This window comes from Capricornis sumatraensis, chromosome X (genome assembly GCF_032405125.1).
Source record: "Capricornis sumatraensis isolate serow.1 chromosome X, serow.2, whole genome shotgun sequence".
NCBI classification, from domain to species: Eukaryota; Metazoa; Chordata; class Mammalia; order Artiodactyla; family Bovidae; genus Capricornis; species Capricornis sumatraensis.
Window position 1 is genome coordinate 37,701,649 of NC_091092.1, and position 11,737 is coordinate 37,713,385.

General features: G+C 43.6%; 1 non-coding gene across 1 annotated transcript; it reads left to right on the forward strand.

Annotated features, from left to right (window-relative positions):
- Positions 1-1,020: 1,020 nt before the first annotated feature.
- On the forward strand, positions 1,021-1,093 carry TRNAG-CCC (transfer RNA glycine (anticodon CCC)). The gene has a single exon. It is a non-coding gene; the product is annotated as a tRNA-Gly (tRNA).
- Positions 1,094-11,737: the final 10,644 nt, after the last annotated feature.

Here is an 11,737-nt window from a genome sequence, read left to right on the forward strand (position 1 = left end):
CATTTCATGCAAATATGGGCTCGATAAAGGACAGAAATGGTATTAACCTAACAGAAGCAGAAGAGACTAAGAAGAGGCAGCAAGAATACACAGAAGAACTGTACAAAAAAGGTCTTAATGACTCAGATAACCATGATGGGTCCATCATTCACCTAGAGCCAGATATCCTGGAATGTGAAGTCAAGTCAAGTGGAAGTATCCCTACAAACAAAGCTAGTGGCGGTGATGGAATTCCAGCTGAGCTATTGAAAATCCTAAAAGATGATGCTGTCAAAGCATTGCACTCAATATGCCACCAATTTGGAAAACTCAGCAGTGGCCACAGGACTGGAAACGGTCAGTTTTCATTCCAGTCCCAAAGAAAGGCAATGCCAAAGAATGTTCAAACTACAACACAATTGCACTCATCTCACATGCTAGCAAGGTAATGCTCAAAATTCTTCAAGCTACACTTCAGCAGTATGTGAACTGAGAAATTTCAGATGTACAAGCTGTATTTAGAAAAAGCAGAGGAACCAGAGATCAAATTGCCAACATCTGTTGGATCATCGAAAAGGCAAGAGAGTTCCAGAAAAAACATCTTACTTCTGCTTCATTGTCTATATTAAAGCCTTTGACTGTGCGGATCACAACAAACTGTGGAAAATTCTTCAAGAGATGGGAATACCAGACCACCTTACCTGCCTCCTGAGAAACCAGTATGAAGATCAAGAAAGGACAGTTAGAACCAGACATGGAACAATGGACTGGTTCCAAATTGGGAAAGGAATACATCAAGGCTATGTCACCCTGCTTATTTAACTTGTATGCAGAGTACATCATGCAAAATACCAGGCTAGATGAATCACACCCTGGAATCAACATTGCTGGGAGAAACATCAATAACCTCAGATATGCAGATGACACCCCCTAATGGCAGAATGCAAAGAGGAACTAAAGAGCCTCTTGATGAACATGAAAGAGGAGAGTGCAAAAGCTGGCTTACAACTCAGCATTCAGAAAACTAAGATCATGGGAACTTCCCTGATGGTCCAGTGGCTAAGACCCTGTGCTCCCAATGTAGGGGGCCCAGGTTCGATCCCTGGTCAGGGAACTAGATCCCACATGCTGCAACTAAGGCCTGGCAAAGTCAAATAAATAAGTAAAAATAAATATTATTAAAAAAAAAAACCCTAAGATCATGGTATCTGGTCCCATCACGCCATGGCAAGTGTGTGTGTGTGTGTGTGTGTGTGTGTGTGTGAGTTGCTTGGTCATGTCTGACTCATTGCAACCCCATGGACTGAAGCTCGCCAAGCTCCTCTGTCCATGGGATTCTGGCAAATAGATGGGGGGGAAAATGGAAACTGTGACAAGCTTATTTAACTTATATGCAGAGTACATCATGAGAAACACTGGACTGGAAGAAACACAAGCTGGAATCAAGATTGCTGGGAGAAATATCAATAACCTCAGATATGCAGATGACACCACCCTTATGGCAGAAAGTGGAGAGGAACTAAGAAGCCTCTTGATGAAAGTGAAAGAGGAGAGTGAAAAAGTTAGCTTAAAGCTCAACATTCAGAAAACTAAGATCATGGCATCTGGCCCCATCACTTCATGGGAAATATATGGGGAAACAGTGGAAACGGTGTCAGACTTTATTTTGGGGGGCTCCAAAATCACTGCAGATGGTGACTGCAGCCATGAAATTAAAAGATGCTTACTCCTTGGAAGAAAAGTTATGACCATCCTAGATAGCATATTGAAAAGCAGAGACATTACTTTGCTGACAAAGGTCTGTCTAGTCAAGGCTATGGTTTTCTCAGTGGTTTTGTATGGATGTGATAGTTGGAATGTGAAGAAAGCTGAATGCCAAAGAATTGATGCTTTTGAACTGTGGTGTTGGAGAAGGCCCTTGAGAGTCCCTTGGACTGCAAGGAGATCCAACCAGTCCATCCTAAAGGAGATCGGTCCTGGGTGTTCATTGGAAGGACTGATGCTGAAGCTGAAACTCCAATACTTTGGCCACCTCATGTGACGAGTTGACTCATTGGAAAAGACTTTGATGCTGGGAGGGATTGGGGGCAGGAGGAGAAGGGGATGACAGAGGATGAGATGGCTGGATGGCATCACTGACTCGATGGATGTGAGTCTGAGTGAACTCTGGGAGTTGGTGATGGACAGGGAGGCCTGGTGTGCTGCAGTTCATGGAGTCGCAAAGAGTCGGACACGACTGAGCGACTGAACTGAACTGTGACAAGCTTTATTTTCTTGGGCTCTAAAATCACTGTGGACAGTGACTGCAGCCACGAAATTAAAAGATGCTTGCCCCTTGGAAGAAAAGCTATGACAAACCTAGACAGCATATTAAAAAACAGAGACATCACTTTGCCAACAAAGGTCCATATAGTCAAAGCCATGTTTTTTTTTCCCAGTTGTCCTGTACAGATGTGAGGGTTGGACCACAAAGAAGACTGTGCGCCAAAGAACTGATGCTTTTGAACTGTGGTGTTGGAGAAGACTCTTGAGAGTCCCTTGGACTTCAAGGAGATCAAACCAGGCAATCCTAAAGGAAATCAGTCCTGAATATTCACTGAAAGGACTGATGCTGAAGCTGCAGCTCCAATACTTTGGCCACCTGATATGAAGAATTGATTCATTGGAAAAGACCCTGATGCTGGGAAAGATTGAGGGCAGGAGGAGAAGGGGATGACAGAGGATGAGATGGTTGGATGGCATCACTGACTCAATGGACATGAGTTTGAGCAAACTCTGGAGAGATGGTGAAGGACAAGGAAGCCTAGAATACTGCAGTCCATGGGGTCACAAGGATTCAGACACAACTGAGCAAATGAACACTATGGGGCAGAAGCCAGCAGCTGGTTTGCTGCAAGCATGTGTGTGCATGCCTTGTCAGAGGCACAGCCTCTGGGCACCTCTGTGAGGGTCTGCACTTGACCTGCAAGTATCCCGTGTCTGAGAGAGTGTAGCATTAAACAGCACATAATAGCCACCATGGTGGGTTAAGAGAGAGACTGGGGGGGTGGGGAAGGAAAACTTTTTTGTGTGCCTTTTGCTAAAGGCGTTTACATTTCCATTTTGACTGGGCCCTGCAGCTTATGTAGCCGGCATCCATCAGAGGACTCACCTAATTTTGTAACCATCTTTGAGAGATCAGTTTTTTTTTATTGCCTGATGTGTGTTTAAAAAACAATCATTGTCTCATGAATTTTGTATTTTTTTTTAATCTTTTTTGGTTGTTCCAGGCAGGACATAAATTCAGTCCTCGTTACTCCATCTTGGCTGAAGGCAGGAGTCCTCTACATTTCCATACATTTATCTTGAGTATTATGCATTAGTATTGTGCATAGGTATTATGCAACTGCATAAAAGCTCAACATCAGATTAATGGCAAGCTAAACTAATAATAATATTTGAAATCCTTAAAGATAGATATGTCAGACATGGCAACAATTTTGGGGACTTCCCTGGTGGTCCAGTGGTTAAGGATCCGCCTTCCACAGCAAAAGAGACACAGATGTAAAGAACAGACTTTTGGACTCTATGGGAGAAGGCGAGGGTGGGATGGTTTGAGAGGATAGCATTGAAACGTGTATATTGCCATATGTAAAATAGATGACCAGTTTAAGTTCAACACATGAAGCAGGGCACTCAAAGCTGGTGCTGAGACAACCCAGAGGGATGGGTGGGGAGGTAGGTGGGAGGGGGGCTCAGAATGAGGGGACACGTGTACCTGTGGCCGATTCATGTCAATGTATGGCAAAAACCATCACAATACTGTAAAGTAATTATCCTGCAATTAAATTAATTTTTTTAATTGGAAAAACAAACGAACAAACAAAAGAAATCACCTTCCAATGCAGGGGACGTGAGTTCAGTCCCTGGTCAGGGAACTAAGATCCCACATGCCGCAGGGCAACTAAGCCTGTGTGCCACAATTAGAGCGCCCCTGCACGCTAAAGCCCATGTTCTGCAATAAGACAGGCCTGTGCACTGCAACTGGAGAAGCTCCCATGCCACAATGAAGACCCAGCACAGCCAAAAATAAATTTAACATTTTTTAAAAAAGAAAGAATTGGATACAATCTCATTAAAATGAAAAACATATAGCTCTCAGGGAAATCATTTCAGGAAATTTGACCAGCATCTGTTCTCAGGCTTTGATATCTGCTCCAGGACCATGGCAAGCTCCTGGGCAGCCCTGAGTTCCAGGATAGCATAGTGAAAGTGTTAGTTGCTCAGTCAGTTCTGACTCTTTGCAACCCCATGGACTGTAGCTCACCAGGCTACTCTGTCCATGGGATTCTCTAGGCAAGAATCCTGGAGTGGGTTGCCATTCCCTTCTCCAGGGTATCTTCCTAACCCAGAGATCGAACCTAGGTCTCCCACATTGCAGGCAGCTTCTTTACCGTCGGAGCCACAAGGGAAGCCCTATAAAGCATTAATCCACAAATGGGTCATCCTGTTCAATTTCCCTAAAGACACAAGCTGGCAATTAACCATACAAGACCAGTTTGTCACCAAACCAATTATCCAGAGGCCTCCTCATCCAGAACACAGTGTTTTGAAAAAAGTGAAAAAAAAGTGAAGTCGCTCAGTCATGTCCAACTCTTTGCGACCCCATGGACACTAGGCTCCTCCGTCCATGGGATTTTCTAGGTAAGAGTACTGGAGTGGGTTGCCATTTCCTTCTCCAGGGAACTTCCCGACCCAGGGATCGAACCCAGGTCTCCCACACTGTAGACAGACGCTTTCCGTCTGAGCCACCACTTGATCTTAGCCAAAAAGCCAAGAAAGGACACACGAAATCTATCATACCCCATATAGCCTGGCCAGGATTGCATTTGAAGAGTAAAGGTCAACAAGGGACAATTTCCCTCGGACAGATTAGGAATGTCACTAAAAGGCCAGGGCAAGGGCAAGTACCTAGAAGCTGCTGCTGCTGCTAAGTCGCTTCAGTCGTGTCCGACTCTGTGCGACCCCATAGACGGCAGCCCACCAGGCTCCCCCGTCCCTGGGATTCTCCAGGCAAGAACACTGGAGTGGGTTGCCATTTCCTTCTCCAATGCAGGAAAGTGAAAACTGAAAACCTAGAAGCTGGGAGACAAGATCCAAGGGCCAGGGCCTCAGGCGCAGCTCCCTCCCTCATCCCACCAAAAGAGCACACCGCCCCTCCCTTACCTCTCCTCAGGCCATTAAGGCCCAACCCGTAAAGGCTCCAACCATGAGCATTTAACCAGTCTATGAAGAAGCAAAGGTATGGTCACCTGGAAAGAGCACTGGACTTAGAGAGAAAAGATTTGAGTTTAGGGCTTCTGTGGTTAGAATTCTGGGCTTTCCCTGCCCAGGTTCAATCCCTGGTTGAGGAACAAGATCCCGCAAGTGGAGCGGAACCACAAAAAAAGAGATTGGCGTTTACCTCTGTTTCTCACACTACCTAATGGTGGGACCTTGAGCATTTCTGGGCTTCCCTGCTTCATCTGAAGACGGAGAAATACTTTGCTTACCTTCATTTGTATGACTGTTGTGAGGATGAAATTAGATAATAGGGAAGGCTAGTTGGTGTAGTGAAAAGAGCATGTTGGGACTTCCCTGGTGGCCCAGTGGTTAAGAATCTGCCTGCCAATGCTGGGAACATGGGTTTGATCCCTGATCTGGGAAGATCCCAGATGCTTCAGATCAACTAAGCCCATGTGCCACAACTACTGAGCCCGAGTTCTACAGCCAGTGCTCCACAAGAGAAACCACCACAATGGAAAACCCACGCGCTGCGACTAGAGAGAAGCCCCCATTTGCAGAAACTAGAGAAAGAGCCTGTGCAACAATGAAGACCCAGCACAGCCAAAAATTTAAAACTTAATTATTAAAAAAATAAGACATGGGACATGTAGGAAAGAAAAGTAGAATACAGGATGTAAATCCAACTATATCAATAATAAAATTGAATATAATGGGATGAAAATTTAAAAAAAAAGAGCATGTTGGATTCAACAAAATTATGCTTCCAACTCCAATATAAACACTTCATAGTTGTGTGACTTTCGGGAAGCAGCTCAGACAGTAAAGAATCCGCTTGCAGTGCAGGATATCCAGGTTCAATCCTTGGGTTGGGAAGATCCCCTGGAGAAAGGCATGGCCACCCACTCCAGCATTCTTACTTGGAGAATTCCATGGACAGAGGAGCCTGGTGGGCTCCATGGTGTCGCAGAGTCAGACACAACTGAGCGACTAACACTTTCTTTCATATGTTTCCAATTCCAATATAAATACTCCATAGTTGTGTGACTTTCAGGAAGTTAACCTTTCAAGGCCAGTTTCCTAATCTGTAGAATGGGATAACAGTATCTGTCTCACAGGGATATTGTGAGGATTAAGTGAGATAATGTTCAGAAGTGCTTGACCTCTAACAGGCATTCAAGAAGTAATAATCAATTATAAAACCTAGATGATAATATTTTATAAAATTCTATACAAATGGAACAATGGGGGCAACTTGCTTTTTTTTTTTTTTTTTTTTTTTTAAGGATGTAGCTCTTCTTCATAAAGATTGATTATCCTGGCTCTTGGCTACAACATCTTTAAATTCAAGATTTCACAATAATGGTTTTCAGTGAAGCTCTGACAGTAGTGTCATTAAAGGACTGAAAAATGACTTCCGGAAAGTTGGCAGAGACCTCTATCTCTCCCCATAATAAGGTGCTCTCGGAATTAGCTTAGGACATTAATTTCCTCAGGCGAAATACATATTTCTTCTTGATTTTTTGGCCTCCATAGGCTCCGCATTGTTCGCATGTTGCATAATCTAGTGTTTGCCCATCAGAATATTTGGGGCTTCCGTGGTGGCTCAGATGGTAAAGCGTCTGCTTGCAATACAGGAGACCCAGGTTCGATCCCTAGGTCAGGAAGATCCTCTGGAGAAGGAAATAGCAACCCACTCCAGTACTCTTGCCTGGAAAATTCCATGGACAGAGGAGCCTGGTAGGCTAGAGTCCATGGGATTGCAGAGTCGGACATGACTATTCTTCAATTATTCATGTATATTTTTGTACAACACTGGTAATTTTCATACCTATTCTAATTTCCTTTCTATTGTAACCCTACATCACTTATTACTAAGACTTTCAACACTCTTACTGCTTTTGTATGTATTATATATATTAACAATGTTCATTGAAGTGGTCAAACATAGGCAAAATCACAAGAAACACACCTGATGAATGCCAATGCCAGAGACCAAAATGACAGTCGATAAGCTGCTGCAAGCAGAGAAAGTTGATGACATTTGCCCTCCATAAAGCTTTGTGGCTCTAAGAAATGTCTCAAGTAGAGGAGTTTCTGTACATATAGGGGACTTACTTATGCCAGGCGTTGTGCCAGGAGCTGGGAGTGCAATGGCCAGCAAGAGAGACCTAGTCTCTGCTCTCCCCAAATTCTCAACAGATCAGGAAACGGACAACTGCCATGCAGTGTGAGGATATGACGGGGAGCTAGAGAAGCAGAAAGGAAGGTCACCTAAACCAGACTTGCAAAGCAGAGAAGACTGCTAGAGGAAGTGAGGTCTACGGTGAGACCAGAAGGACAAGTGGGATTGAGTCGGGTAAAGATGGAGAGAAGAGGGTTCTAAGCAGGAAGCATGGTCTGTTCAGGGAACTGGACTTCATTCCTGCTGGATGCAAATTGTGATGAGGAAGGCTGCAGAGAGAAGCTGGAGCCAGGCCACAGAGGGCCTTATAAACCATGGGGAGGGAATGAGGAGGACACTTGCAGTCTCCGCTGTCTCTTCTTAGTGTAAAATTGGACAAGTCATTTAAGATTTTAAGCCTCAAAAAAAAATTGTTTAAGCCTCAGTTTCCACATGTGTAAAACAAGGACAGTACTCTAATAATACTTACTTCATAGGCTTGTATAAGAGTTCCTGAGGTAGCGCACATAAGATACTAATACCTAGAATGTGCTTAATAAATATTAGCAATTATTATTTCTATGTTATTTCATCTAATATGAACTTGACATAATTTGGCTGGTTGGAAAATTGCTGATCTCATATATTTTTATAGTATATATGTATGTATATGTAGATACATATACATATATACATAAATAAACAACCATATCTATACAATTTTTTCAAATTACATTTATCTTTGTTTTGTTGTTTATAAAGCAGAAGTTTTATACATTGATATACTCCTATTCAGCCTCCCTTTATTTTCTAATTTATCTTCCATGACTTTATATCTTAAATATTATCATGCCTCTAGTGACAATATCTTCTGTCTTCTTCAGTCAGCCTTTTTTTTAACCTTTTATTCTTTTTTCCATTTAATTCTTTTTAATATAAATTTATTTATTTTAATTGGAGGTTAATTACCTTACAATATTGTATTGGTTTTGCCTTACATCAACATGAATCCGCCACAGGTATACACGTGTTCCCCATCCTGAACCCCCTGCCTTCCTCCCTCCCCGTACCATCCCTCTGGGTCGTCCCAGTGCAGTCTTTATTTGAAGCTCGCTGGTTCTGTGGCTTCCTACTCTTCGCGTCTAAATTGATAGCCTTGGGAACGGGCGCCCTCTGGCGTTCATCTTGTGTCAGTTCAAGAGACAATGTCCCAGTAACTGTGATCCGTGGTCCCTTGCCTATTGCATTATGTGCAAGAAACTCTCAGTCCCAGAGAATGTGAAGGTTGTTAAAGCTGCAGGTTTTGCAATAGAAAACCTCTGGCTATCATAAAGTGTCCTTGGCCTTGAATTTTCAAAGGTATCAAACAGCTACTTATTAGCCTACAGTTCACATTATTGTTGTTGCTGTTGTTCAGTCGCTCAGTCATGTCTGACTCTACAACACGCCAGGGTTCCCTGTCCTTCACTATCTCCTGGAGTTTACTCAAACTCATGTCTGTTGAATCAGTGATGCCATCCAACTATCTCATCCTCTGTTGCCCCTTTCTCCTTCTGCCCTCACTCTTTCCGAGCATCAGGGTCTTTTCCAGTGAGTTGACTCTTCACATCAGGTGGCCAAAGTATTGGAGTTTCAGCTTCAGCATCAGTTCTTCCAATGAATATTCGGGACTGACTCCCTTTAGGATGGACTGGTTGGATCTCCTTGCAGTCCAAGGGACTCTCAAGAGTCTTCTCCAACACCACAGTTCAAAAGCATCAATTCTTCGGCGCTCAGCCTTGTTTGTGCTCCAACTCTCACAACCATATATGACTACTGGAAAAAAACCATAGCTTTGACTCTACAGACCTTCGTCAGCAAAGGTCTCTGCTTTTTTAATATGCTGTCTAGGTTTGTCATAGCTTTCCTTCCAAGGAACAAGTGTCTTTTAATTTTGTGGCTGTAGTCACCATTCACAGTGATTTTGGAGCCCAAGAAAATGAAGTCTGTCACTGTTTCCATTGTTTCCCCATTTATTTGCCATGAAACGATGGGACCAGATGCCATGATCTTTATTTTTTGAATGTTGAGTTTTAAGCCAGCTTTATCACATTCCTCTCTCACCTTCCTCAAGAGGCTCTTTAGTTCCTCACTTTCTGCCATCAGGGGGTTGTCATCTCCATGTCATTACTGTTTGAGCCACCAGGGAAGCCCAAGTTGGACCATAAAGAAGACTGAGTGCCGAAGAATGGACGCTTTCAAACTGTGGTGTTGGAGAAGACTCTTCAGAGTCCCTTGAGCTGCAAGGAGATCAAACCAGTCAATCCTAAAGGAAATCAACCCTGAGTATTCGCAGGAAAGACTGATGCTGAAGCTGAAGCTCCAATATATTGGCCACCTGATTCGAAGAGCCAACTCATTGGAAAAGACCCTGATGCTGGGAAAGACTGAGGGCGGGAGGAGAAAGGGGACGACAGAAGATGAGATGGACTCAATGGACATGAGTTTGAGCAAGCTTGGGGAGATGGTGGACAGGAAGCCTGGCTTACTACAGTCCATAGGGCCACAGAGTCAGACATGACTGAGCAACAACAACATCTGCATATCTGAGGTTATTGATATTTCTCCTGGCAATCTTGATTCAACCTTGTGATTCATCCAGCCTGGCATTTGGCATGATGCACTCTACATAGAAGTTAAAAAAGCAGGGTGACAATATACAGCCTTGATGTACTCCTTTCCAAATTTGGAACCAGTCGGTTGTTCCATGTCTGGTTCTAACTGTCGCTTCCTGACCTTCATACAGGATTCTCGGGAAGCAGGTCAGGTGGTCTGGTATTCCCATCTCTTTCAGAATTTTCCAGTTTGTGGTGCTCCACCCAAAGGCTTTAACATAGTCAATGAAGCAGATGTTTTTCTGGAACTCTCTTGCCTTTTCGATGATCCAATAGATGTTGACAATTTGATCTCTGGTTCCTCTGCCTTTTCTAAATCCAGCTTGAACATCTGGAAGTTCATGGTTCACGTACTGTTGAAGCCTGGCTTGGAGAATTTTGAGCATTACTTTGCTCGCGTGTGAGATGAGTGCAATTGTGTGGTAGTTTGAACATTCTTCGGCTTTGCCTTTCTTTGGGATTGGAAGGAAAACTGACTTTTTCCAGTCTTGTGGCCACTGCTGAGTTTTCCAAATTTGCTGGCATATTGAGGACAGCACTTTCACAGCATCATCTTTCAGGATTTGAAATAGCTCAACTGGAATTCCATCATGTCCACTAGCTTTGTTTGTAGTGATGCTTCCTAAGGCCCATTTGACTTTGCACTCCAGGATGTCAGGTTCTAGGTGACTGATTACACCATTGTGATTATCTGGGTCGTGAAGCTCTCTTTTGTACAGTTCTTCTGTGTATTCTTGCCACCTCTTCTTAGTCTCTTCTGCTTCTGTTAGGTCCATACCATTTCTGTCTTTTATTGTGCTCATCTTGGCATGAAATACTCCCTTGGTATCTCTGATTTTCTTGAAGAGATCTCTGTTCTTTTTCATTCTCTTGTTTTCCTCTGTTACTTTGGACTGATCACTGAGGAAGGCTTTCATGTCTCTCCTTGCTATTCTTTGGAACTCTGCATTCAGTTGGGTATATCTTTCCCTTTCTCCTTTGCCCTTGCCTTTCACTTCTCTTCTTTTCTCAGCTATTTGTAAGGCCTCCTCAGACAACCATTTTGCCTTCTTGCATTCCTTTTCCTTGGGGATAGCTTTGGTCATCACCTCTTGTACAATGTTATAAACCTCTGTCCATAGTTCTTCAAGCACTCTGTCTATCAGATCTAATCCCTTGAATCTATTTGTCAGTGCCACTGCATAATCATACGGGATTTGATTTAGGTCATACGTGAATGGTCTAGTGGTTTTCCTTGCTGTTGCTGCTGCTGCTGCTGCTGCTGCTAAGTCGCTTCAGTCGTGTCCGACTCTGTGCAACCCCATCGACGGAAGCCCATCAGATTCCCCAGTCCCTGGGATTCTCCAGGCAAGAACACTGGAGTGGGTTGCCACTTCCTTCTCCAATGGATGAAAGTGAAAAGTGAAAGTGAATTCGCTCAGTCGTGTCTGACTCTTCGCGACCCCATGGACTGAAGCCTACCAGGATCCTCTGTACACGGAATTTTCCAGGCAAGAGTACTGGAGTGGGGTGCCATTGCCTTCTCCTAGCGGTTTTCCCTACTTTCTTCAATTTAAGTCTGAATTTTACAACAAGGAGTTCATGATCTGAGCCACAGTCAGCTCCTGGTCTTGTTTTTTGCTAACTGTATAGAGCTTCTCCATCTTTGGCTGCAAAGAATATAATTGATCTGGTTTTG